We start from the raw sequence: 25,703 nt of genomic DNA, 5'->3' as shown, positions 1-25,703 counted from the left end.
AAAGACCTTCACAACATTGGTGTGCCCAGCGTGCAAAAAGGCCTGGTTCCACAGGGACTGCATCCAGGTAGGAGCCCTCCCCTGAGCCCTGGGGCACAGCAGGTGCTCAGCAGCAGCAGCAGCAGCAGCAGCAGCAGCAGGGCCTCGCTCACCCTGCCTGTGTTTGCCCTGCAGGGACAGGCCTTGCGCGCTGGTGCTTTCTATTTCCAGTGCCCCCTGTGCAGAGACAGTGGGGAATTCCCTGTTGAAATGTTCATCTTGGGGATCCGAGTCCCCTTCAGGTTGGTGTCCTTCTGCCTGGCCCACCAGCCAGGAGGGTGCAAGTGCTGTGCTGTGCCAGGCCCTGCCCCAGGAGCCCTGGCCCTGCCCTGTCCTGTGAGTCTGGGCTTCAGCTTCACCCCCAACTTGGAAAAGTGCTGGAGAAAGAGCTGGGACACCCTGGACCTCCGTGAGGGAGAGCAGCAGAAATTCATCATCTCTTCCTTTCTCCATCAGACAGCCAACGTGGGAGGACAACGATGCCTTCGCAGATCTAGGAGTGAGGCACGGCCAATGCAATGCCAGGGATTGCCTTTACCCTGGGGGCAGGGAGGAGGCAGAGGAACAGGGGTAAGTTGGGAAGCTGCACCTGGGGCTCTGCAGGGAACCTGTGTCTCGACAAGGGCTCAAAGCAGGAAGAAGCAGAAGCGCTTGGCTAGACAACCACGTGCTGGTACACTTTTTGTTCTCAGTGCTATGAGCTTGTTTGCCTCCCCAGGCCCTGGCAATTGCTCCTGTGCTCCTCCTGTGCTGCTGAGGGCACCCACAGGCGCTGCTCTGGCCTGAGGAACAGCACACAGAGATGGGAGTGTGACAGCTGTGCTGGGCTCGGAACATGTATGAGTCAAAGTCCCCGGTGTCCCTGGGCTAGGGGAGTGCCCAGGCCGGGCTTGGCAGAGCGCAGCATCCACTGCTGGAGGGCTGGGGGCACTGCTCTGGCCTGGCTTGGCCGGGGCCTGGGTGATCTTTGACATTCCTGCTTGCCCTTACAGCCTCCAGGGATGAGACAGAGCTCAATGGCCCCAGGCCGGCCAGACAGTCAGGACTACAATCTGCTCGTGGCTGGTCAGAATCTGAGGCCATCAGCCCCAGCTCCCACAGCCCTGTGCCATTGGTGCTGGTTTCCCCACCTCCATCTCCAGAGACGGGCAGCCACAGCAGGCCCCAACACGCAGCATGGCAGCAGGCGCTGCCATCTTCCTCACTGGACACCAGCAGCATCAGCAGATCAAGGGCAACACGCAGCACGTCCCCTGACCCTGAGGACAGGGTCCATTCCAGACGTGCTGGGCCCAGCCGCAGGCGAAGCTCCTCTCGCCGGCAAAGTCGCGCCCAGAGTCCACCTGTCTGGTCCAGGAGTCGCCGTGACAGGAACAGTAGGACAGGGCCAAGGGCTGAGAGGCCCAAGCAAAGGGAGACACCATCACGGACATCCCCCAGACGCAGGTGCTCCCGCCAGCAAGGTCGTGCCCAGAGTCCACCTGTCCGCTCCAGGAGTTGCCATGACAGGAACAGAGGGACAGGGCCAAGGGCTGAGAGGCCCAGGCGAAGGGAGACATGGTCAGGGCCATCCCCCAGACGCAGGCGCTCCCGCCAGCAAGGCTGGGCCCGGAGTCCACCTGTCCACTCCAGGAGCTGCTGTGACAGGAGCAGTGGGACAGGGACAAGGGCTGAGAGGCCCAGGCGAAGGGAGACATGGTCAGGGCCATCCCCCAGACGCAGGCGCTCCCGCCAGCAAGGCTGGGCCCGGAGTCCACCTGTCCGCTCCAGGAGCTGCTGTGACAGGAGCAGTGGGACAGGGACAAGGGCTGAGAGGCCCAGGCGAAGGGAGACATGGTCCGGGCCATTCCCCAGACGCAGGCGCTCCCGCCAGCAAGGCTGGGCCCAGAGTCCACCTGTCCGCTCCAGGAGTCGCCGCGGCAGCAGCAGTGGCACAGGGACAAGGGCTGAGAGGCCCAGGCGAAGGGAGACATGGTCAGGGCCATCCCCCAGACGCAGCCGCTCCCGCCAGCAGCGCCGGGCCTCGACTCAAACTGTGCGGTCCAGGAGTCGCCAGGACAGGAGCAGGAGGACAGCAGCGAGTGCTGAGAGGCCCAGGCGTAGGGGGACATGGTCGGGGACATCCCGCAGGAGCAGCCGCTCCCACCAGCGACGTCGGACCTCAACTGGGACCTCCAACAGCAGCACGTAGCGCCGTCATCTTTTCTTTCTAGGCCGTGTGTTCCTTGCCAGAAGTGAAGGTGAGAACGGTCAGTGCAGGGACCCTGAGATGTGCAGCTCTGTGGGCAAACCCTATTAGCTCTTGATGTTTCTACTGGCAGGAAGAAGTCTGGGCTAAATACCTTGATTTCTGTGTAACTGTGTATTCAGTGAAAAGTCACTTAAGGATGTGGCTAATTAAAAAGGACTCTTGTTCCTGCCTTTAGACTTCAACCTCAGATGTTTCCCCACTGCTTACCCTTGATAATGAACCACTCCTTAATGGGCTTGGATATGCTTAGGGAGACATTCAGAGCAAGGTGGCTCTTAGGGAAGCTGTGTCCGAACAGGACGTGTGCTGTGTTGCTATCCTTGAACAATCTCATTTCAGTAAAGCCAAAAAAAGAAGAAAGAGATGAGACACTGCCTCACTGTCTGAAGACAAGTCCTACACCATTGCTGCGGATTTGAAAGAGGCCTTTCAAAGAACAAACCAGAATAGACGGTATTTCCTCCGTCTATTCTGGTTTATTCTTTGAAAGACCTTCAAAGAGCAAACCAGACTGAGGAAATACCCTGGGACAAAGAGGATGCACAGGACTCTGCCCCAGATGACCATTTGGGACCTTTGCCTGAGGATGATGCAGCTCAGGAGACGAGTTACTTCAAGTTTTCTTTCTTTGGAGGCACAGAGGAGTTGGGCATCAAAGAAGGTAACAGCAGAACCCTTCTAACAGTGCCATTGCTAAGGAAGAGCTTCTGGCAGGCACTGTAGGGCAATATGGTGTAAAAAAGGTCAGGATGCAGGGGATTTTCAGCAACAGAAGTCAGTAATTAGGCAGAAGCATTTTGATCTTCATTTCTGCTTGCTAGGGTTGTGGTAGATTATTGAGAGGTGCCTCATGCTTGCATCTCAGGAATTCTGAAAGGCATGCTTTGAGAAGGCATTGGGGGTTTTTGCTGAGTGGTGAAAAAGCTTGTTCTCATGCCCTGAATTCCTCAAACAGGGAAAAAGGTGACACACCAGTCATATCAAGTTTCATAGGAACTCACAAGGCTTTTAAGGAAATGTGCGTTAATGTAGAGGGAGGAGCAAAGTCCGAGAGCTGGCCCCAAGATCCATGAACATTCTGTTTGTTACTGAATTCTACTCTTGGACCTTTAGAAAAAGGAAATGGAATGACACATGATCATTGGGGTGTCCTAACCTTAGATAAAACGAGGCCGTCTGAAATGAAGATGAAACAACATTAACTCAAGTCCCAGTCATGTAGGAGAGAAAAGAAACCCCGTGAAGTTACCCAAAATATTAAAAAACCCAACGCAACAGCACAAAGCAATGAGCCCCCCAGAATTGCGCCGAACTGAAAAGGTATTCAGTGTCTTCTGAATGCAATGAGAAATGTTTAAGAATACATAAGGGATCCCTGGAACAAAGTGGAAAATACAAAGTGGAGCAGAAATGTAGCTTAGAAAATCTGGCAGGGTCAGATTCTGTCCTTCCTAAATCTCTCTTCTCCACTGTAAGTATTTCACGTGAAAGGAGGAATTCTTCCTGATGATTAGAGGAATAATCTGGTTTTGGCTTTTTTTCTCTATTGGTGCTGTCATTGCAGAGCCTCACGCGCTTGGGACAATAAAGCCAGTAAAAGCCACATGGCAAGAGGATCCACGTTTCCAGGACAGCAGTTCTGAGGGTGACGATGAGCCTGAGATGTCAGAAATTGAACAGGACCAAGAAATGCAAGTTCCATTTCTCTTTGTTGTCTACTTGGCTGTAGTAGTTGGATGCTGTGGGAATATTAATAGCAGCACTCAGGGAATGGGAAACTGACATTGCACACCTCTGAGCAATGAAAGTCATCTTAGAAAACCGTTTGTGCTGCACAGAGTCAAAACTCCCAGCAACCTATTGGATGTGAATGTGAATATGGAAAGAAAGAGCAGAGCACAGGAAATTAACTGGGTCATTTTGGTTTGACCAACTCCAAACTGAGTTTGGCCAAAAGCCAAAGACACAGTCAGTTTTCTCTTTAAAAGAGGATTTGGAAAATAAAAAGATTTATTTGGTTTCTAGGGAATAAAGCTTTTCAATGTATGGCATTTCTCTGAAGCACTACAGGATTAACTCGTGTTCATGAAATTTGATAGTACAATTTAGGATGCTCAAATCCCTTTGTCCTTTTCTAGGTTTCTTTCTTTACCATGCACAGGAAGTGCTAGAGTTTTTTTTTTTTTGTTCTCCAAAGATGATGAACGCCTAAGAGGTATGATAGAATTTCTTTACGCTCTTTTATATTTTTTTTTCCTTTTAAACCCTTCCTGTAATTCAGTGAGGAGGAAAAAATGCTGCCTAGTTATCAAAGTTTTCTAGTCAAAATTTGCCACCCTCACTTGTGATCCAAGTTGTGGTAGAATCCCGTGAGAAAGTCCTGGCAAAATAAAGGTCAACCAGATTTTCTGGCTTTCTTTTCTTTCAGACAATTACCGAATAGGAATCTGGACTTTTAGAGTTTACCAAAAACTTAGTCACTTGACAGCTTATGTAGACATTTCGGATCCTTTCGGGTATTTAAATCATCTTTATCTTTTTCCTCTCTTTCTGGTGTTACTATTAGAAATGAGGAGTGTTCTTGTCAGCCACATATGTCCCTGTGGTTCTTTGTTCTAATGAATCTGGGGTTTTGCTTCTGAATCCAGTGAATTTTGTGTTTAGAAACAAAGAAAACAACATCCAAAGGAAACATGCACAGTCCCCAAAACCTGCACAGGCCACCAAAACAATTGCTGGCTAGATTTTGTAGAATAGAGTCTTAAGCTTAAAGGATGTGCCTTCCATGAGACTGATTCCATAACTCTGCTGAAATGCACTGCTGTGTTCACACAGTTACCAGCCTGCAATCTTCCAGGCAGCCTGATTTACAGGGTGTGTTGAAATGGAGAGCTCAGGCCTCAGCAGGCCTCAGTTCTGGGGGAAGATGTGGGGTGCTGGTGCTGAGCTTCTAATGCAACAGCTGCAATTTCACTGCAATTCAGATTGCAGCATGTTGAGGGAAAGTGCTGCTGCCTTTGATTGTTCTTAGCACACCAGGCTGCAGTAGGGAACATTTCTGCTGGAGCCAAGGCGTGGTGGGGGCAGGAGAACAGGAAGGATGTGAAGAATTGATTTCTGATTTTAGTGCTGTGGTGGTCAAGATTGTTAGAAGTAGCAGCACATTCACAAGTGTTTAAGGCTATTAATTGGATGTTTCTTTTGTGCAGAGGGTCCAAGTTATTTTGTAGATTAGTAGAAGTCAGTGAAGAAAAAGAGGGTTAGGAAGACAGACGTAGATTATTGCTTGAGGTGAGTATGGAACATCTGTTCCCTGGTAAGTCTAGGTGAAAACTGAGCATGGGGAGGGATTGCAGGTATGAATGTGCATGTAAAATTAAGTCAGGACCTCGAGAAGAGCTTTAAATTTGTGATGAACAGGGAAGAGAAATTTTTTAGTGTAGCGGTGTGTATAACATCCTGTTGTGTGGTCCAGTCAGGTAAACCACTACATCTTTGTGTGTTACAGGAGCAGCTACTTAAGTGTATGTAAGGATAGTGAATGTAGAGACTTCTCCTCATAGTGGATTCAAGAACTTCTCTTTAGAATTTGTTAGATTTTCATTATTTTCTGGAACGCCAAAGGAAGCATTAGGATACCCTATAGGAAGTGCAAGCAAACCAATAAAGTTTTTACTGATTAGAAGCGAATCACGTTTGTTCCTTGAAGGAGTTGCCAAACAAGGTTACTTTCAAAATGCTTTCAAAGGTCTAACAGGGATCAATATCAGCAAACCCTGTTAGGTCATGTTTGGGAGCTGGGGCTGAGGCTCTCGTGCCCTGGGGAGCCAGGGAAGGCTCCAGGCCTGAGTGTGCGGCCAGTCCGGGGCCATTGAGCTGCAGCCCATCCCTGGTGGATGCAAGGGCAAGCAGGAATGCCAAGGGACCCCAGGGCCGGGCCAGGCCAGGCCAGAGCAGTGCCCCCAGCCCTCCAGGAGCGGACGGGCTCTGCCAAGCGCAGCCTGGGCACTGCCCCCAGCCCAGGGACAGGCGAGTGCTTTGCCCAAGGGCTGGGCCCAGAGCAGCAGAGCTGTCACAGCCCCAGCTGGTTCTGGTCTGCGTGCGGCCCAAGCAGGGCCCGTGGGTGCCCTGGGCAGTGCAGGAGCAGCACAGGAACAGTTGCCAGGGCCAGGGGAGGCACAGGGCTCAGCCTCTGCACGGTGACACAGCATGCAGGCTGCAGGGGACAGAGCCAATGGCACCGGGCATGAGCAGCTGTGCGGGGCTCTGAGCCTGCAGCAGCATCGGCCCCAAGGCTGCTCTGTCCCTGCCTGGCTGATGGGCAGCGCTGGAGGCCTTGCAGAGCAGGGGCCATTGCGGGCACGGCTGTCCCAGGAGCTGCCCCCTGGCCCAGCTGGGCCCCACTTGGGCAGGAAGGAGGCTCCCAGCCCTGGCATGGCCGAGCAGCTCCTGTCTCCCCCTGCCTCTGTTCTGATCCCCACGCTGCCTGCTGCCACAAGAGCCCCTGGGCCAGGCTGTCACAGGGCTGCTTTGCCCTCACTTGGCTCCCTGGCACCAGCGCCGTCCTGCTTGCTGCCAGACATCGCAACTGTAAGCAGATAGTCCCTTTCCAGGAATGACGCAGTCACCTCCAGGTGCTGATCCTCTCTTTCTGTGGGATAAACAAGAGCTTGGGGCGCTGCCATGGCAGGGCTTCCCTCAGCTGTCGGCACTTCCAGCCCGGCTCTGCCAGGGGCTCTGGCAGTGCCACGGCGCACGGCAGCTCTGGCATGGCAGCTCTGCACTGCAGCCTCCGCCAGCAGCCAGATCTGCGGGCTGGGACTCCGCAGCGGCCGCACGCTTCTCCCAGAGCCCGAGCAGCGGCGGCTCGCTCCCAACACCGAGCCGGGAAGGCGCCGAGGTACAGCGCGGGCTCGGCTCTCGGCACGAACCGCCCCGCCCCTCACACCCGCCCGCCCTTTCCCGGCCTCTGGCCCCGCCGCGCGGCGCCCGCGCTGTCGAGGCGACTCTTGCCCACAAGGAGGCGCCCTGAGCCCTGCAATGGCGCCGCGAACCTTCTGGCGCTCTGGAAGGCGCGGGCCTGGACCTGGTGCAAGCTGGGCCCTACGTCCCATTTCCTGAAGAAAACATATCCTGTCATGCCTGGGCTGTCCACGCTTCCAAGCCTGATCAACAGGAAGAGACATTTAACCTGTGACACACATAGCAGCCTACAAGCTCGAAGTGATGGCCAGGTATTAGAAAAGCAAAGTAGTTGTTGCTAGAATTGTCTTTAAGACTCAGGGCTGGGCCCGTTTCACTGATCTCAGACCCAGAGGGAGGTTGACAAAGCTTGGGAAGAAGGATGCCCATTGATAGTGGACACAAAGGATGCAGAATTTAGGGGCCATAAGGACATCTGCTAGAACTGCCAAGTTAAGGAAAACAGTCCTAAAGTTGTCTCAGCAAATATGCTGAGCTGAGGACCAGCTGGGTAAAAAAGAGTGTGATGTTTGCAGGCAATGGGACTTTGGCACCCAAATTATCCTGGGCCTGGCCATGGGATGGTTCTGGTCACCAGAACACATGAAAAGACAGCATAATGCAAGCACTGGGCATTGTGCTTCATAGAACCCAGACAAAAAAGCTGGGAAGACTCTGCTGGATTCTTGTGTGGTATCTACCCCTTCTGTTCCTTCTTCTTCTCAAAATATATTGCAAGCCTGATTAAAAAAACTTACTTAGAGCCATGGTCAGTGCCATATTCTGAAAACTTACAGCTGACTTACAGGTTTAGTATCTCACAGAGCAGGTTTGAGGCCCTGGAATTGGAGGGACAGACGAGTGATGAAGTGGGCAAAAGTCCTTCTGGAATAGAGGAGCACCTAGGGCAGGTCAGGCAACACCATGCATGGTGACCACCTCTGTTCCAAGGAAAGGCAGGGTCCCTTCAGGCCTTCCTAAAAGCATCCCAAGGGAAGGTTTCCATCTCCCCTGCCCTCTTTCCTTGACTTTAGCTGAATCTTTCTCTCACTGAAAGACAGGAAGCTCAAGTGTGTTAGGAGAATACTGTGAGCATTGGCAGCGGTGAACAGTCAGTGTGAAAAACGCCAATCACTTGTTTTTAAAATTTTAAAAAGTTTCATAGTAATAAAATAGTTATAAAAATAGTAACACAATTAGAGTAATAACAATTTGGATAAATTGAATTAAGACAATATGAGACAATAAAAACAAAGAGTTACGGATGTCCGGGTACCTTTTTCTGGGCATCAGGAGCCTGAAAAAGGACACCCATTAACAAAGGATTAACCCTTAAGAACAATAGCCTGTTGCATATTCATATACTTCATACATGATGCATAAATTCCATTCAAATACAGGATTCTGTCTGGTCATTGTCAACTTCTTTCCTTCTAATCCTAACAGTGCCTCCAAGGTGAGAAGAAGTTCATTTTTTCTGATAAGAAGGCAATAAATTCCCTTTCTCTGAAAGATTTAGATGTCCTGTGGCTGCTATCTCGCTGCAAGCCCTTTCTGTTAAACAAAGCATCTTACATAGCATAGTTTCTATTTTTATAACCTAAAACTATATTTAACACAGTGCTTAAGAAAATTAATACTGCATTGCTTTCTCACACAACACATATAATATTCATTTTAATATTTGCGAAAAGCCAATCATAAAATACATGCATTTTTCACAATCCCCACTCTTATTCTTTGTAAATCATTTGGCTTGAGCAATATTTTTTTTCTACTTATATCTTCTGGACTATGCTGGTAAAATAAAACACGGGATTACACAAGAAAGAAATATAAAAACAGTTGTAACACAAATGAAAGATCTTAATTTCTTCTAATACATTACCCCACCAGCTAGATTTTAACATTGTTTTCTAATTTTTGGACTGGTACCTGGGTTGTTATATGCGTATATATTTTTCTTTTTGATTTCTTTTGCTTTTGCTAGAATGACTTTTCTGTGGTCATCAATTTTCAACGATCTGATATATTGAACTTTCCACAAACACCCCCTTCTTTGGCCAATAAATAGTCTAAAGCGAACCTTTCTGATACCCTACAGTTTTTGTTTGGCTTAGCTGACTTAATGTTAACTCTAATGCCTGGGCAGCCTTATTTGCTATCATTTCTATAACTGCTTGGAGTCTTGTAATACAATTCAACAGATAATTTGGAGTCAATACAGAGTTAGATTGCTGTGCTGGTTTTACCTTTTCCTTTATTATTTGGGGTTTTTTTCCAAATCTTGAACCGCATCTTCAAGATTAAATTTAAAACAAATCCCTCTCTCTCCTTTTGGACATTCAGTTCTAAATCTATTGCCACTTTTTCTTAAGTTTCTTGTAATCTAATAGTTTACTCTGTTTTGCCTACAAGTTCTTAATTTGGCTGGGTTATAACAGTGGCTGTTGACATAGGTGTGTGTAATAAAGGAGGAACTTTGGTTTCTTTCTATGTGATGCTTTCTGTAGCATTTGTGACACAATCCTGCTGGTATCCCGAAAGGGAAAAGACAACAAGTGAGTGCCAGAAACAGGAATAACAGAGGTCCAGTATGGCTTATACTGCCACCTCCCATGCCTGTGAGGTTGCAACCCACAGCAGGTTTATTTGATCTTCTTGGTGGTGAAATACAGAGGCCAATCTGGTCTTGCCCTCTATTTTCTTGTCACTTTCTCTTAACTAATTGCTAGGCAAATTGTTTTTGACACTCTTTAACTGTGGTCTCTGACTGTTCCTCAGGTATCTCTCATTTAACAGGCACTAATAATTCCCATCACAAAACCAAGTCAGTACTTTAACACTTTTTGCAATAAGAGCATAAATTTTGCGAATCACAACACTAATTACTCTTACAATTTAAGCATTTACTTATAACCCACCTAGCATGTCCAGTATTGGAATGAATCAAGTAAAGTTTACTAATGGAAATAGTAATTCCCCTTCTCCCTTGTACAATTCTAGGGCTAAGGTCAGAATACAAAAACGTTCTTGATCTTTCTATCTGAGGTATTCCTCCCCCAAGGAGATGTTTTATTCAGGCAGTGCTCAAATCCAGTGATATAAGCATTATCTTATTTCTTAATTCAGTGTTATTCTTTGTACATTTCTTGGATCATTTGGGTTTTCTCAAACCATTACCACTCAGTCCCCATTGGAAAGTCAGTTCAGTATCACCCGGTTTAAATATGATAGTCCGTTCCTCAAGTTTCTTCACAAGTCCTTTGATTCTGCTGGCATGAATTCACTCTCTTTCCGTGATTTTGATTGTTGCTTCAGTAGTACCTGGAAAGGACTTCTTAATAGCATAGATAATAAAAGAAAGATAATACTGCATTAACTTTTACGATTCGCTTTCCTTCTAAACTTTCTGGGTTTAGCTAAAAGCTTTCTCTACAGCAGCCTCTTCTTCAGGAAAAAAGCCTTCTCGTTAACGGCAAACAAAACACACAAAAGAAAAAAAAACCAAAAAACTTCTTACTTAAGAAAAACAAACCGCTTTGTGAGGTTTGGAGAGTCAGCAATCTCTGCTTTGATTTTATCTTTTAGTGCTAGTCCCCCCTGCCCCTCTTTTCACAGCCCTGCTGTCAGTGCTGTTCTTGGCCCTTCCCCCGGTGCGGCCCCTTGGCTGCAGGGCCGGGGCAGGGGAGAGCAGCCCCGGGCATGGGGACCCTGGGGGCTGCCCTGGGTCTCTTTTGCCCTCTCCCTCTCCCTCTCTCTCTCTCTCTCTCTCCCCTTCTCTCTCTCGGCCTACTTCCAGGCTGACGCTGCCATCCTGGGCTCGGCACCCCGACAGTCTGGGAGCCCCCCGGCAGCTCTGCCCCGGAGCCAGCCCGCTCCTGGCCGCAAACCTGTGTCCTCTGCTGCCAGCCCCGCCCGGGGCACCTCCATGGATCGGTCCGTGCCGCAGCCCCCGAGACCCCGCCGATCGCAGGCAGCGCTCAGACACCTCCCAACCTTGACAACCCCAAACCTGGCGTGCCCAGGTGCTCCTGACATTCTTTCTCTTTCTCTCGTCAACTTATCCTCTTTTCTCTTCAAGGAGGGCCCGTTCTGCTAAGGCTTTTCCGGACCCCAGTGTGGCATTGAATAACCTCTTAACAACCGTGTGTTAAGATACTTCTCTGCCTTTCATGCAAAAAACTTGCATTCACACTTCTGCTCTCTTCTAGCACCAAGATGTCATCACTTCACATTCTAACATCTCAGAGTTTCCTAACTACTTCTCTACTTCAACTTCTCTCCTTCTCCTCTCTCAGTTGTAACCCTTATGGGGTCGATATTTATTCTTCCCCTATTTCTTTCTCCAGCCCAAACTTCTTTGTTGATTTTTTTTTCTTCATCCTCTTGGCTTAATTTCAAAACTCTAGCTGTCATTTTCTTATTTTCTGATATAACTCTTACTCTTAATTGCACTTGTAAGACTCTTCCCAATAAATTGCTACCTGCCCCTGGGACCAATAACACATCTCCCATCTAAATTTTAGTTTTTTCCCTCAACTACCACATCTTTAATGACCAGAAATGTAAAACTTCCTCTTTTTGCCCCTGTTACTTTCACTATATGTTTGCTCACACTATAACCTTTTGGAACGTTTAACAGGCAGGTTTTCTCTGTCCCTGTGTCTATAACAAATTCCAATTCTTCTTCTTGGGGACCCACTTTTAAAGTTATCACAGGCTCCTGATGGTATTTGTTCCCCCCCAAAAAAATTAAAGCCTATGACTTTTTTTTTTTTTTTTTTTATGGGCCCATTTCTTTAAAGATTTTCAGATCTTCTGCTTACTTAGGACCATTTTCCTTTTTCTCTAAAGTTTGTTTATCTATTTAGTTGGAGTTTTTTCTTTCCCCTCTAAAAGCTGTCTCTCAAAAATCTTTTGTTTTCACATTTCGCCTTTGATATGCTGTCTCATTTATTCTCTTGGTTATGTAATTACAATAACTGTTCATGTGTTTACTCCCCTCCTCATTATTTTAACCCCATTCAGGAGGTACAGTTGGCATTTTGTCTTCTCTGGGGGTCCCTGCAGATTATCTTTTTCTTAAGCTTTTATTTCAGTTGCTCTGATTAATTGCTTTTCTTCCTGAGAAAAATATTATTTTCATTACCAACCACATCTGTTCTCAAGTATACATGTTTGGACCTAAAAGTTGGTCTAATTGTTCAGCTATGCCTATGGGATTCTCCAAATATCTCTTTTATTTATTTCTTAAAATTTCAGACCTCAGACAAAGTCAAAGAAGCATTTACAAACTCTGATCCATCACCCCCATTTGAGAACCTCTCTTAATGGAAATAGACCAATCTCTTTATCCCATTCTTTTTGGATTTTTATCTTCTACAGCCTTTCTCACGTATTTTTAGGAAGAAACAGGAGAGGGCTTTCTTCTAACTGATATTTTAGTGTTTCAATAAAGTGATTCCTTTAGAGAGTTTCCTTAAGCAGCCGGAGCTGTGGTTACCAAGGGAATGGAGCTCAGGGCAGGACGGGGAGGCTCGGCACAGCTCAGGGTCTGGGGGCTCCAGAGGCGGGGTCTGTGGCTGGGATGGCCCGAGGGGATCGGCACAGCTCAGGGTCTGGGGGCTCCAGAGGCGGGGTCTGTGGTTGGGATGGCCCGAGGGGATCGGCACAGCTCAGGGTCTGGGGGCTCCAGAGGCGGGGTCTGCAGCCGGGATGGCCCGAGGGGATCGGCACAGCTCAGGGTCTGGGGGCTCCAGAGGCGGGGTCTGTGGCTGGGATCGCCCGAGGGGCTGTTCCTGTGCAGACCGAGCTGGAGCGGGGATCGCCCTCACTCGGCTCACGGTGGCTGATCCGGCAGAGACAAAGCCGGGACTGACCCCGGCTGCAGCGGCGGGAGCCGACAGAGTCAGGGCAGCCGGGGATGGGACAGACGGGACCCCCTCGGTGCGATCAGCGCGGTAACCACGGTGCACACGGCAGGACAGACCCCCACCCCCGGCAAGAACGCGGGCCAGGCGGCCGGACCGGGACAGACGGACCGGGACAGACGGACCGGGACAGACGGACTGTGCCGGAGCCGGCACAGGGGCTGGGAGGGCTGGTGCGAACGAGTCGGGGAACGAACGGGAATGGATGAGGTAATTTGTTCTCAGCTCTGTACTTTCCCCGTTTTGCTTTTTGGGTGCTTTGAAATGGTCGACGAGCTAACTGACGACCTTCTCATATTGTTTTTCTCATCACCCTTTTATTTATCTTTTGGCAAATTATACATGTTTCAGGTACTTGTTTTTTTACTCTAAAAGTCTCAATGCACCCATAGTTCTTTTAAAAAAATGATCACACCTAGCCTGTGTATCCCACCGGGCTTTTTGATACACGTCCTCTGCTATTCCCTCGTAAGCGTTTTATTATCTAATTGTCTTCCATATCAAGATGTTTCTATTTCCCCGATTTATCTTGTTCGCCACAATCTTGTTTTAATTCCCCCCCCCTTTTTTTTTCTTCATTTGGAGTTAATATTAACTCTTTCAGCTCTATTTTCTGCTGCATCTTTAGCTTCTTGATCTGCCAATTATTTATTTTATTTCTTCTTATTTCTAGGTCTTTACCTTTTGGTGTCCTTTAATATGTACTATTGCTATGTCTCTTAGGTAATTGTAATGCCTCTAAAACCTCGAAAATAAGTTTCTCATGTACTAATCTTTTTCTTCTTTAATTAAGCAATCTCCCTTTTAAAATTTTTCTTAAGGTATGTGCTACTCTAAAGGCATACCTTGAATCAATATATAACTCTTTTGTGTTAAATTTTCTAATGCTGTTTTTAAGTATATAATTCACAAGTTTGCATGTTTTTTCTCATCAACTTCTGCATACCCTGTATTTTGCAATGAGTTGTATTTCTGTTTGTTAACATAACTCCCAAAGTGCTGTCTTGGGGTATTTCTGTTGGTATTTTTTTTCTGCTTTTCTTTTCCTGTATCCACCTTACTGAATTTCTGTCTCATTTTTCAGTTTTCTATCTATTCGTCCCCTGCTTCTGTTTTTCACTTTTTACTAACAACTTAAATACCACTTTTCTTTCAACTACTTACACCCAAAAAAACCCCTTTTTCTCACACTGCTTTTCAATACAATCCAACTCCCTCCAAGGAGATACGGTAAGGCTTAAAATGCACAATCGACATTACCTATACTTTCATTCGTCTACATTCACTCACTTTTATTTCTCATTCACTTTCACACATTCCTTCACACTCTCAAGACACAGAGTGGATCCTTATTGCTAGGAAATCACAGGTCCTTGTGGCCCCCTCTTTCGCTTTGGGGTTTACCTCCAGGTCTCAGTGTCACCAGGCCCCCTAGAAGGGCCCTGACTCTGGCTGCCTCTGGTGCCCGTTCCCCTGTGAGGCTGTCTGCGTGTCTTTCACACTCTTCAGCTACGGCCCCTCACACGCCCAGGGAACGCTAGCTTGGTTCGCAGGTCACTCGCTCCTCTTGGGCCCAGAAGCCCCCACCCAGCCGGGAGCTGCAGCCTGGTGTGCAGGTCACTCGCTCTTTCCACACCTCCCCCTTCCCACCTGCCCAGGAAGTTGAGGCTGGCTCTGTGTGGGTCTCACTCTCACACACCACAAAACAACAATAAGGTACCTTTTACTTTCACATCGCCTATTACAAGTTTAGGTGTTACTGGCCAGTCCCGGTGCCATTGGATATCCCTCAACCCAGCTGTGTTATCCAACCCCAAATGCTCTTGGGCAATTTTTCCCTCAATCCTGTCGTGTTGTCCAACCCCAGATGCTCTCGGGTAATTTTCCTTCAATCCAGCTGTGTTGTTCAACCTCAGATGCTCTTGGGCATTTTCTGTCCCTCAACCCAGCGGTGTGGTACAACTACAGATGCTCTTTGGCATTTAATTTGTTCTGCTGTGTTGTCCAACCCTGGATGTTCTTGGGCATTTTTTTATCCCCCAATCTAGCTGTGTTGTCCCACCCTGAGTGTTCCCGGGCATATCCTCACTCGGAGAGAATTCTGCTCAACCCTGCTCTTGGATGCTCTTGGAATATAAATCCCTCAACCCAGCAGGTTTTAGGAGCCCCTCCTGTCCTGTTTCCTAGTGGATTGGGCTAGGAAACCTTGCTCCCCACCACCGAGGGGTCCAACCCCTCCCTGAGACCCAGTCCCAGTCACCCCCGGGGATTCTTTCACTCTCTTATGAGTCGCTTTGTCTCTTTACTGGCCGCTTTTCCAGCGCAAAGTCGGAAACGCAGCGTGGGAGACTCCGCACTCACTTGGCAGGTCTGGGACAACCAGCCCGCCTCTCATTCACACACATTCATCCCCCCGTACCTGCCCCCCGAGAAATACTTACCAATCCTTTTTCCTTCCCGGGTTCTTCGTGCGCACTACTACTCTTAGGGGGCAAATTACAGCAGTTGTAGGGACCCTTTTCCCGTTCTCTTTGTTTTATTGTCTCCTTTTGTCCACAGATCGTAACCTGCGTCTGTCGGTCACTTCAGGGGAAGCAGAGCGAGGCTGCCAAAGAGGGCAGGGCGCGCCTTCCCCACTCTGACTCTCCCAAAGCACCGGCAGCGAGGAGTTAGTAACCATCCTCTGCTACCAAATTGTGAAAAACGCCAATCACTTGTTTTTAAAATTTTTAAAGTTTAATAGTAATAAGATGGTTATATAGTAACACAATTAGAGTAATAACAATTTGGACAAATTGAATTAAGACAATATGAGACAATAAAAACAAAGAGTTATGGACGTCCAGGTACCTTTTTCTGGGCATCACGGCCCAAAAAAGGACCCCTGGTAACAAAGGATTAACCCTTAAAAACAACAGCCCGTTGCATATTCATACACTTCATACATGATGCATAAATTCCATTCAAACACAGGATTCTGTCTGACCAGTGTCAACTTCTTCCCTCTAATCCTAATAGCACCTCCAAGGTGGGAAGAAGTTTGTTTCTTCTGATAAGAAGGCCGTAAATTCTTTTTCTCTGAAAGATCTAGGTGTCCTGTGGCTGCAAGTTATCTCGCTGCAAGTCCTTTCTTTTAAACAAAGCATCTTACATAGCATAGTTCTATTTTAACAATTTTTATAACCTAAAACTATATTTAACACAGTACTTAAGAAAATTAATACAGCATTGCTTTCTAATACAACACATATAATATTCATTTTAATATTTGTGAAAGGCCAATCATAAAATACATGCATTTTTCACACCCCATTCCTGGACATCAGGGCTCTCTGCTCCCCTTTTCCCGGCCATCCCATGGCTCCCAGCCTCCAGACTGGCCATTGGCTTGACCCTGGGATGCCCTGGAATGCCTTGGTCCCCCATTCCTGCCTTTCCCAGTCCCCAGCCCCAGCTGTGTGCAAAACCAGAGACCCCCTGAACTCCTCGTTCTCGAGCATCCCTGCTGTCCCCACCCTTGTCCCCCCTTTTTGGGAAACCCTGGACTCCCCTTTCCTGGGCTCAAGGACCCCCTGGAACTCCCTTCTACCTCTCCACGTCCCTGCCCCTGTCTCCTGTCCCTCAGCTGTCCCCTGTCCCTCGGCTCTGTGGGGCCCAGGGTGGCAGCAGGAGCCAGGGCAGCCCTGGGGGAGAACAACCCTGAGCCCCAGCCGGGCCAGTTCCCCCAGTTCCCCCCAGGTCACTCCCAGCATGGGCCCTGTGGCTCCCAGTCACCCCCAGGATGGTCCCAGTCACTTCCAGTTACACTCAGTGTGATCCCAGTATCATCCCAGTCACTCCCAGTATGATCCCAGGTGTTCCCATTCAGCCCTACTATAGTTCCAGACACTCCCAGTATGGTTCCAGTCCTTCCCAGTATGATTCCAGGATGAACCCAGTCACTCTCAGTACAGTGCCATTTGCCCCCAGTATGGTCCCAGTCACTCCAAGTCACCCAGTAGGATTCCAGCCACGCCCAGTAGGATTCCAGTCAATCCCAGATACTCCCAGTATTATTCCAGTGACTTCCTTTATGGTTCTTTTGTGATTCCAGTCACTCCTGGTCTCTCCCAGTACATCCCAGTTGTCCCTAATGTGTTTCCACTCACTCCCAGTTGCTCCCAGTAGCTTCCGGTATGATTCCATTTGCTCACAGCCACTCCCAGTCACCTCCAGCATGATTCCTGTCATTTCCTGTATATCCCAGTTGCCCCAACATGGTCCCAATTGCCCTCAGCCTGCCCCTAGTCACTTCCAGTATGATTCCAGAAGGATCCCAGTCACCCTCAGTGTGGTGCCAGTTGTTCCCAGTATGATCCCATTGGTCCCCAGCATGTCCCCATTTCCTCCCAGTGTGATCCCAGTTGCCTCTAGCACAGACCCAGTCCCTCCCAGTATGATCCTACTCTGATGCCATGATGATCCCAGTTGCTCCCAGCTTGGTCCTAGCTGCTCCCAGTTGCTCCCAGTCTGATCCCAGTTGTTCCCAGTGGCCCCTGTGTTATGTTTGGGAATGGGAGGAAATGTAGGGAAGTGATGCAAAGTTTTTTGTGTATCTGACAGTCTGTTGAGCTGCTGAAAAGCTAGACACGCTTTTGTGAAACACACATGGTAAAGACCAAAAAATTCAGAAACTTTTCTTTTCTTTGTTGGTCGGCAGGGAGGTGCTGGGTTTCGGTTTGGGCTTCAGCTCTGTGTCTGGGCTGGGCTGGGCCGTCTTGCTGCAGGCTGGGCTTCTTTTCTATTTCCTGGGCTGCTTGCTGGCTTCTCTCTCCATGGGCTCTGGTTTGGCCGGGCTGGGCTTCAGCAGCTGCCGGGCAAGGAGACAGGGGAGGCTGCGGAGCTTTAGCCAGAGCAGGGCTGGCTGTGGCTGCGAAGATCTCGCTGTCAGGCTGCTGCTTCTTCTTCTTCTTAGCCTGGCTGAGACCAGAGACTTCTGTGGCTGGCGTAGAAAACTAAACACTAACTACAAAGCTGATCTGAACACAACTGAGCCACAGCTTTCTGTTAGTAGTTATTGGTGGGTTAGGTAGGCTTCAGGCGTGATGTTAACTTTTTCAGTGCTTCAGTCTTCTTCTGAGTGAGAGAAAAGAACAACATGCACGTATATTAAAAACAAGATGAAGATATTAAAGGTAATAAAGAAGAAGGTAAGTAAGTCCCAGATGGGAGGGGGAGAAGATGCTTTGTTTTTAGAGCTGAAATCCTCTTGTAAGCTATAAAGAAAAGACTCTTTTCCCTTATAACACATAAAACTATAAGGAAATGAAAGTGTTTGAATTGATATTAGGTAAAGGCTTCTATGTTAAAGTAAGCAGATGTTGAAATAGCTGTAATCTCATGAGAAGTTTGCACAAAGAAAGAGCACAGTCTTGTGCTTCTAAAAATGAAGATCTGTGCTCCCAGAGATGAAGATGATTTTAGAGATAGATAATGAGAACTTTTGCCTTTTTCCTCAGGCTTCTCTCCTCAGGAGCTATCAGTGCTCTCCTGGGAACTCGTCGTAGATTGGAGCTGCCCTCTTGGCTCTTCAGCTCTTGAGCTTCAGCTCTTCAGGGCTGATCCCCCCCCGAAAGGGTTGGCGGGGAGTAGCCCATGCAGCGAACGCCACTTGTCGGTTTCTCGGCTGTTTAGGTGGCCTGGAAAGGCCCGGCGTGGCCTTGGACAGCCCAGCGCTTCAAAGGACGAGGAGAGACTTCTGATCTTGTTTCGGTCTCAGTGTTTATTAATTGTTTATCTAAAAGATTTTCTTTCAGCCCAACAGAGGTTTGCACAGCAAGCCAGCCATGAGCACACTGCGAGCCCCCGGGGCGGTCACTTATCTTTATACCCGAAGTTACGTGTACAATATTTATAATTTTTCTCCAATACCTTCTACTCTTATTAACCGGTGAACTTCTAGTAATGACCAATCCCAAAGTGCCAACATCACCACAGAAGATGGAGGCCAAGAAAAAGAAGAAGAAGGACAGGACACGCCCCAATTCCTCCATCTTACTTCTTTAGACCCCCCTGTACAGAAATCCTAAACCCTGTGTCTCACACTCTAATTAAATTATCCCTTCACCATTCACCCCAGTGAAATCCTCCCAGTCCTCATACAGGTGTCATCTCCTGTGTAGGATCAATGTCCAGCCACCAGACACTTCTGGCAACATTCCAGGACTCCCGAGCCCCCCAAGGGTGTTCTTGGCCACTCTGCACCTCCATCCTGAGGTGCTGAGATCCCACAAAGGAAGATAAATCAGCCGGGTATGAGGGTTCTTCCTAAGGAAAAAGCTGTGAAAGCTGCCATGTCGTGGCACTTTTGCACTCCTTTTTGGACGCCTTTCACAGCTCCAGTGTGCCTGGAGGTCTGGGCTTCCTGATTTTAAAAATCCTAGCCCTAGGCCTAACCCCAACCCTAAGACGAGAAAGGCAAATCAGCCCGGAATTAGGGATGTCCCCAAGGAAAAAGCTGTGGAGGCAGGCATGTTGTGGTGCTTTTGCTCTCTTCTTGGGTAGTCCTTGGCAGCTGCTGTGTTCTTGGAACTCAGGGCTTTCTGGTTAAAAAACACTAACCCTAGGCGTAACTCAACCCTTAAGCCTAGGAAGGAAAATCAGCCTATGGTTGGGCATGGTCTCATGGAAATAGCAGTGGAGGCAGCCAAGTTGTGTCACTTTTGCGCTCCCCTTGGGATGCCTTTGACAGCTGCAGTGTGCCTGGAGCACAGGGCTTCCTGGTTTTAAAAGTCCTAGGCGTAAGCCTAACAGTAACCCTAGGAAGGTAAATCAGCAGGGTATTGGGGTTCTTCCTAAGGAAAAAGCTGTGAAAGCTGCCATGTTGTGGCACTTCTGTGCTCCCTTTGGGATGCCTTTGGCAGCTGCAATAAGCCTGGAACTCAGGGCTTTCCGGTTAAAAAAACCCTATCCCTAGGGTGAACCTCACCCTAGCCCTAGGCAGATAAATCAGCCTCGGTATAGGGATGGAGCCAAGGAAAAAGCGCTGTGAAAGCAGGCATGTTGTGGCACTTTTGCACTCCCTTTGGGATGCCTTTGGCAGCTGCAGTAAGCCTGGAACTCAGGGCTTCCTGTTTAAAAAAATCCTAGCCCTAGGCTGAACCCCAACCCTAACCCTAGTCAGATACATCAGCCTAGGTCTAGGGATGGTGCCAAGGAAAAAGCGCTGTGAAAGCAGGCATGTTGTGGCACTTTTGAGCTCCCCTTGGGATGACTTTCGCAGCTCCAGTGGGCCTGGAGATTAGGGCTTCTTCATTATAAAAATCAAAATCCTACGACTATCCCTAAGGCTAACCCTAGGAAGAAAAATCAGGCTTGGATTAGGCATGTTCCCTAGGAAAAAGCTGTGGAGGCAGCCATGATGTGGCACTTTTGCACTCCCTTTGGAATGTGTTTCAGAGTTCCAGTGTGCCTGGAGCTCTGGGCTTCCTAGTTTTACAAATCCTAGCCCTAGACCAAAACCCAACCGTAAGATGAGAAAGGAAAATCAGCCAGGAATAAGGGATGCTCCCAAGGAAAAAGCTGTGGAGACAGCCATGTTGTGGTATTTTTGCGCTCTTCTTGGGTAGTCCTTGGCAGCTACTGTGTTCTTGGAACTCAGGGCGTCCTGGTTAAAAAAGCCCTAACCCTAGGCATAACTCTAACCCTAAGCCTAGGAAGGAAAATCAGCCTATGGTTCGGGATGGACTCATGAGAAGAGCAGCAGAGGCAGCCCAGTTGTGTCACTTTTGCGGCCCTCTTGGGATGCCTTTAACAGCTGCAGTGTGCCTGGAGCACAGGGCTTCCGAGTTTTAGAAATCCTAGCCCTAGGCCTAAGCCTAACAGTAACCCTGGGAAGGTAAATCAGCCTGGTGTCAGGCTTCTTCCCAAGGAAAAAGCTGTGAAAGCAGCCATGTTGTGGCACTTTTGCACTCCTTTTTGGACGCCTTTCACAGCTCCAGTGTGCCTGGAGGTCTGGGCTTCCTGATTTTAAAAATCCTAGCCCTAGGCCTAACCCCAACCCTAAGACGAGAAAGGCAAATCAGCCCGGAATTAGGGATATCCCCAAGGAAAAAGCTGTGGAGGCAGGCATGTGGTGGTACTTTTGTGCTCTTCTTGGGTAGTCCTTCGCAGCTGCTGTGTTCTTGGAACTCAGGGCTTTCTGGTTAAAAGAACACTAACCCTAGGCCTAACTCAAACCTCAAGCCTAGGAAGGAAAATCAGCCTATGATTCGGGATGGTCTCATGGAAATAGCAGTGGAGGCAGCCAAGTTGTGTCACTTTTGCGCTCCCCTTGGGATGCCTTTGACAGCTGCAGTGTGCCTGGAGCACAGGGCTTCCTGGTTTTAAAATCCTAGGCCTAAGCCTAACAGTAACCCAAGGAGGTAAATCAGCCTGGTATTAGGGTTCTTCCTAAGGAAAAAGCTGTGAAAGCAGCCATGTCGTGGCACTTTTGCGCTCCCTTTGGGATGCCTTTGGCAGCTGCAGTAAGCCTGGAACTCTGGGCTTCCTGGTTAAAAAAACCCAATCCCTAGGGTGAACCCTCACCCTAGCCCTAGGCAGATAAATCAGCCTCGGTATAGGGATGGAGCCAAGGAAAAAGCGCTGTGAAAGCAGGCATGTTGTTGCACTTTTGAGCTCCCTTTGGGATGCCTTTGGCAGCTGCAGTAAGCCTGGAACTCAGGGCTTCCTGTTTAAAAAAATCCTAGCCCTAGGCTGAACCCCAACCCTAACCCTAGGCAGATACATCAGCCTAGGTCTAGGGATGGTGCCAAGGAAAAAGCGCTGTGAAAGCAGCCATGCTGTGGCACTTTTGAGCTCCCCTTGGGATGACTTTCGCAGCTCCAGTGGGCCTGGAGATTAGGGCTTCTTCATTATAAAAATCAAAATCCTACGACTATCCCTAAGGCTAACCCTAGGAAGAAAAATCAGGCTTGGATTAGGCATGTTCCCTAGGAAAAAGCTGTGCAGGTAGCCATGATGTGGCACTTTTGCACTCCCTTTGGAATGTGTTTCAGAGTTCCAGTGTGCCTGGAGCTCTGGGCTTCCTAGTTTTACAAATCCTAGCCCTAGACCAAAACCCAACCATAAGATGAGAAAGGAAAATCAGCCAGGAATAAGGGATGCTCCCAAGGAAAAAGCTGTGGAGGCAGCCATGTTGTGGTACTTTTGCGCTCTTCTTGGGTAGTCCTTGGCAGCTGCTGTGTTCTTGGAACTCAGGGCTTTCTGGTTAAAAACCACTAACCCTAGGCGTAACTCAAACCTTAACCCTAGGAAGGTAAATCAGCCTATGGTTCGGGAGGGTCTCATGGAAATAGCAGCGGAGGCAGCCAAGTTGTGGCACTTTTGCGCTGTCCTAGGGATGCTTTTCACAGCTGCAGTGTGCCTGGAGCTCAGGGCTTCCTAGTTTTAAAAATCCGAGCCCTAGGCCTAAATCCACCACTAACCCTTGGGAGGTAAATCAGCCTGGTGTTAGGGTTCTTCCCAAGGAAAAAGCCGTGAAAGCTGCCATGTTGTGGCACTTTTGCACTCCATTTGGGATGCCTTTTGCAGCTGCATTAAGCCTGGAACTCAGGGCTTCCTGATTTTAAAAATCCTAGCCCTAGGCCTAAAACCAACCCTAAGACTCAAAGCCAAATCAGCCAGGAATTAGGGATGTTAAAAGGAAATAGCTGTGGAGGCAGGCATGTTGTGGTACTTTTGCGCTCTTCTTGAGTAGTCCATTGCAGCTGCTGTGTTCTTGGAACTCAGGGCTTTCTGGTTAAAAAACTACTAAAAATCCAGTATGTCTGGCAGGGAGAAACTCTGCCAGCACAGAAAACATGTCTCATCGTGTTCCAGAAGTTGCAGAGAGGTCTGCCAAGTGTTTGGATGGAAGAAAAGAAAAGATGTACAAAACGGCTTCCAATTGAATGTTCATGTGATTGGAAAAGTCGGGAGAGTGGTACGGTACTGTTTTCTATCAGTTGGCAAGCTGCGCACACAATCCCAGTGTTGTACAGCTTCCTTCTTCACCTTTCCGAAGCTGCCGCTCTCGCTGGCTCCCAGAGGCGAAGAAGCGGCTTCTTCGCGCAAAGACGATTGTGCCGCTCACAGTGCTCTCCAGATCTCAGCTTCTGCCGAAAGACGCCCGGGAGCGGCGCTTAGCTCCAGAGAGCATCGTACCTTCGTCTTTAGCGTCTTTTGTAGTCTACATCTTAGCAGAAAGTTTTTCCACTATGTCTGGCTAGGAAAAACTGTGCCAGTACAGAAAACCACACCCATCGTGTTCTAGAAGTTGCAGAGTTGTCACTTTTGCGCTCTCCTTGGGAAGTCTTTCGCAGCTGCAGTGGGCCTGGAGCTCAGAGCTTACTCATTTAAAAAACCCTTTCCCTATCCAGCACTGGTGGCAGGTAAATCAGCCTAGGTATAGGGATGTTCCTAAGGAAAAAGAGGTGGAGGCAGCCATGTTGCACCACTTTTGCTCTCCCCTGGGGATGCCTTTCGCAGCTCTGCAGTGTGCCTGCAGCTCAGGGCTTCCTAGTTTTAAAAATCCTAGCCCTAGGCCTAAGCCCACCTCTAACCCTAGGGAGGGAAATCAGCCTGGTATTAGGGTTCCTCCCAAGGAAAAAGCTGTGAAAGCAGCCATGTGTGGCACTTTTGCACTCCATTTGGGATGCCTTTGGCAGCTGCAGTAAGCCTGGAACTCAGGGCTTCCTGGTTAAAAAAACCCTAGCCCTCGGGTGAACCCTAACCCTAAACATAGGCAGATAAATCAGCCTAGGTATAGGGATGGTGCCAAGGAAAAAGCGCTGTGAAAGCAGGCATGTTGTTGCACTTTTGAGCTCCCCTTGGGATGTCTATCGCAGCTGCAGTGTGCCTTGAGATCAGGGCTTCTTCATTATAAAAATCATAATCCTACGACTATCCCTAAGGCTAACCCTAGGAAGGTAAATCAGGCTGGGATTAGGCATGTTCCCTAGGAAAAAGCTGTGCAGGTAGCCATGATGTGGCACTTTTGCACTCCCTTTGGAATGTGTTTCACAGTTCCAGTGTGCCTGGAGCTCTGGGCTTCCTAGTTTTACAAATCCTAGCCCTAGACCAAAACCCAACCATAAGATGAGAAAGGAAAATCAGCCAGGAATAAGGGATGCTCCCAAGGAAAAAGCCCTGGAGGGAGCAAGTTGAGGCAATTTTGCGCTGCCCTAGGGAAGTCTTTCGCAGCTGCAGTGGGCCGGGAGCTCAGAGCTTACTCATTTGAGAAACCCTTTCCCTATCCCGCACTGGAGGCAGGTAAATCAGACTAGGTATAGGGATGTTGCCAAGGAAAAAGAGGTGGAGGCAGCCATGTTGCACCACTTTTGCTCTCCCCTTGGGATGACTTTCGCAGCTCTGCAGTGTTCCTGGAGCTCAGGGCCTCTTGCTTTAAAAACCCTATCTGTAACCCTAACTGGAGGCATGTAAATAAGCCTAGGGGTAGGCATGGTCCCAGGGAAAAAGCTGTGGAGGCAGTCATGTGGTACTTTTGCGCTCCTCTTGGGTAGTCCTTGGCAGCTGCTGTGTTCTTGGAACTCAGGGCTTTCTGGTTTAAAAACCACTAAAAATCCACTAGTTCTGGCAGGGAGAAACTCTGCCAGCACAGAAAACATCTCCCATTGTGTTCTAGAGTTTGCACGGAGATCTGCCAAGTGTTTGGCAAGGAGAAAAGGAAAGTTGTCCAAAACAGCTTCCAATCGAATGTTCATGTGATTGGAAAAGTCAGGAGAGTGGTAAGGTACTGTTTTCTATCAGTTGGCAAGCTGCGCACACAATCCCAGTGTCGTACAGCTTCCTTCTTCACCTTTCCGAAGCTGCCGCTCTCTCCGGCTCCTGGAGGGGAAGAAGCGGCTTCTTCGCGCAAAGACGATGGTGCCGCTCACAGTGCTCTCCTTAGCGCGGCTTCTGCCGAAAGACGCCCGGGAGCGACGCTTAGCTCCAGAGAGCACCGTACCTTCCCATTCTATTTTTAGGCTCGACAAACGAAATGGTATACTTGCAGCAGTAGGGCGGGACATTGAACTGGACTTTCTCCTTTTAGAGAGAAGCTAATGGAAAAGTTTCACCGGAATCAGAGCAGGCTGTAAAAGAAGAAAAGTGTCCTGAAAATAAGCCAGCCTTATCCTCTTAGTCTTGCTTGTTGTGATTGGCCAAGAATGAAATGTGTCAACTCTGTGTTTTTGGGTTTCACATCAGTAACAGGTACTTCAGCTGCTGTACTTCTCTCCTAAAGTTAAGAACAGAATCCAAGGAATTGTGATTCCATGGTCTCAATTCACCCTATGTTGCCGAAAAAGGAGTGGAAGGTGCACGGGTCAATTAACTTGAATGGCCTATGTAAATCAGCGGCCACTGATTTCCTGAAGGCTTCAACAGGTTAGTTGCCTATGTTTTTCTTGGAATTGTTTTAACCTTTGGTCATGTTTTTCTTGCGATTCTTTTACCCTTTCCCCATTAGTTCAGCCTTTGCTCTCAAGCCTTTGCTG

The sequence above is a fragment of the Melospiza melodia genome, chromosome 7 (genome assembly GCF_035770615.1).
Source record: "Melospiza melodia melodia isolate bMelMel2 chromosome 7, bMelMel2.pri, whole genome shotgun sequence".
Lineage (NCBI taxonomy): Eukaryota > Metazoa > Chordata > Aves > Passeriformes > Passerellidae > Melospiza > Melospiza melodia.
This window is presented reverse-complemented; position numbering follows the sequence as displayed.